This window comes from Brassica oleracea, chromosome C2 (genome assembly GCF_000695525.1).
Source record: "Brassica oleracea var. oleracea cultivar TO1000 chromosome C2, BOL, whole genome shotgun sequence".
Lineage (NCBI taxonomy): Eukaryota > Viridiplantae > Streptophyta > Magnoliopsida > Brassicales > Brassicaceae > Brassica > Brassica oleracea.
The window spans coordinates 45,715,044-45,717,907 of record NC_027749.1 but is presented as its reverse complement, the minus strand read 5'-3'; the positions used below and the strand labels follow the sequence as shown (position 1 = coordinate 45,717,907).

The 2,864-nt window shown below is 33.4% G+C and overlaps 1 long non-coding RNA gene across 1 annotated transcript; it reads right to left on the bottom strand.

Moving 5' to 3' along the window:
* Positions 1 to 872: 872 nt before the first annotated feature.
* LOC106322810 lies at positions 873 to 1,476 on the bottom strand. The gene is made up of 3 exons (XR_001266523.1): positions 1,249 to 1,476; positions 1,054 to 1,142; positions 873 to 965 (listed from the first exon to the last, which is right to left on the bottom strand). It is a non-coding gene; the product is annotated as an uncharacterized LOC106322810 (long non-coding RNA).
* Between the last annotated feature and the right edge of the window lie 1,388 nt (positions 1,477 to 2,864).

Below are 2,864 nucleotides of genomic sequence, written 5' to 3'. Positions count from 1 at the left end.
CATCCTTAGTTCGATACTTGATCACCCAAAGTCTAATCCCTATGCCCATGAGTTCTCTTTTCCCTTAGTCAAGAAAGTATCATTCTGTAATTGCTTTCTAGTATTAGTAGTAGTTTAAAACTCATCTAAATCATTGGTTGCACTTAGATTAAGTGAGTACTTGCATTCTCAGTGCTTTGATATCTCTCAGAACTGGTTCGACATTCACTATACAACAACATTTGTCTTAGGAGCCTTGAAAACTCCTAACATCAATTCCGCTACTAAACCTGCATTTGGGACACAACTGACAACTTTACTCGGATGCAAATTTGCACTTTAAGTGATACGAAGACATTCTATTTGTTTCATCATCTTTCCTTCAGTAATCATGAGGCCTTTATATAAAGCATTCTTCTATATAACTTCAACCTAATCTAAGTGTGTAATATGAACTTATATTTAGAGTGATAAACTGTAAGAAAACATACCTTTTGTGTCCTGCTGCTTGATATAGAAGCTTCGATGATATAGTGATTTGTGATGGTTATTAGCATATACTTAAGCCCATACTTTCCTGAAATCAGAGTGACAGCTAGCCCATTCTTCTTGTATCTGCTTCAAGCGAGTTAGTATCATCGGTAAGGCTTACCTATAAGAGAATTCTTCTTCAGAAAGTCCATGATGTCAAGCCCATAATAGAGTTATCTTTCCTGGCTTGTTCCCGTGGGAAACCCATCGAAGGAATCTGCGAAAAGTATTTATGTTAAGCAATAAAAATTAACAAACTTAGGGACAATCTAAAGGGTTGTATATGAACGTACCAGTTTGTAGTTGTCAACTTGCAGTGTAAGACGTTTTCTTAGTGAAAAAAGAGTTATTCTCACAAATTGGAGTATCTGTAAGCGTTGGGGAACTTCTCCAAGATGGATTTACAAATCTCATATTTATCATCTTAATTTCTAGTGTAACCGAGACCTCTGAACCTGAATATATGTAATCAAATTCAACAGACCTTGATTTAGCCTCAACTTCAGAATTTTACACCAAAAATTCTATGTTTAATGGATTTACCTCAAAACATATTCTAGCTCCTTCATGGAGGAAAGCAAGGGTTCAGCGAATCTGCAAACAATTATGATTGGACGTACATACGGCAGAAACTGTAAATGAAAGAATGTGAAACACAGAATTAGTTAGAGAAGGAACCAAAAGATATAGACGTGAACTGTTGTGTGGGTGCATTAGGGTTTCGAATGATGATTGTACCACAGTTCGTAGTGCGATGGATTTGAATCTTTTCAAAGCCATGGCCCATAGTTTCTTAAGGGTTTTAGTTTAGGGATATTAAGATTTCCAATGGCTAGACGGCAAAAATGGAGTGAGAGAGGGGAAGTCACATTGGTGATGTATTTTTTTTTCTGAAAAAAGCAAGCTTAAGCTAGTGGGAGAATATTCGTTAAGCTCCTTACACCAGGTGACGATTCAGATAACAAAACAGATGAAGAGGATGAAGAAGGAAATCTAAACGACAAAGAAGCCGGCGTTGAAGAACGATGGAGGTTAAGTCAAAAAGGTATTACATATAATTGGCCCATAGGAAAATTGTTTATAACAAATGGCAAAACAGAAGGCCCAACAACTTAAAGCATCCGAAGAGTGGGAATTTGTTGACATGCCACGTGGCGTCATTCGCCCGCTGCTTCATGGTGATGTAGAGGGTTGAGAAGAGAGAGACGTCTGATTTATTATTATAGATGATAATGTTTCATATTATATAATGTTTTACACATGAACAAATATTAAGAAAACTAATCACTCTATTTCAAAATACATGAAGTTTTACGCTAATGCACAACAATTAAGAAACTTATTTTTCGTTTTAAAAGTATCATTAAATATAAATTAAAAATTATTCAACCAATTACAAAATAAAATATAAAATATCATTGGTTACACAGTTTTTGATAAAATTAAAAGTCACATTGAAATATAAAAACATTGTCTATTTTGAAACTTCAAAAACTTCATGAAAACATCTATTTGAAATGGAGGAAGTATCTTTTTTATCAGAAATATCATTAAAATATAATTAAAAATCAATTTATTTAATTATAAATAGAAAGAAACAAATACAATTGACGAAAACAAAATTTAATTATGAAATAAAAAAATAATCTAAAACATCATATATATTGAAACAGAAGAAGTGATGACAAAAAGAAAATTGAAACAGAGGAAGTACTAAATAATACTCCCTCCGTTCCTTAACGATAGATTTTTTAGAAAAAAAATTTATTTTGAGAAAGATGTACTTTTTGTGTTTTCTATGAAAAAATTGTAAACTTCAAGAAAATTAATTGACTTTATTGAATTATTATTGGTTAAAAGTAATTGGAAATTAAAAATTACAGAAAACGATTCATTTATTATGGCAGTGTTTTTTTAATATGTGTGAAAATACTAAAAAAATTATAAACGTGGAAGAGAGGGAGTATCTAATAGGTTTTCGAGCTGCGAACGAGTTAAAAGAAAAGAGCACCCTCCAACAGTCGACAATGATTAGATAACGGCAGAATCAAACCATTCGGCTATTCTTAAACATTTATTAATTCATACTTTGCCAACTACATTTTTCGTAAGCTTGCAAGCTTTTTGGGTTGGGAGAGGCGGATTGGATATTGATCCATCGAGGATCCGATTTGCGACTAGCATATTCGCGGTTTCCGAGTAATGTATACCATCCCAGCTTATGAAATTTTTTCGGTTTTGGCACGAAGAACTATAAAGTTCTGTTCCATTTGGAAATATTGTCTTTCCGCATCCCATTCCACGTCCGACCGCCCCAACGCAACAATAATCAAAAGGATCAACAAAACCTGAAA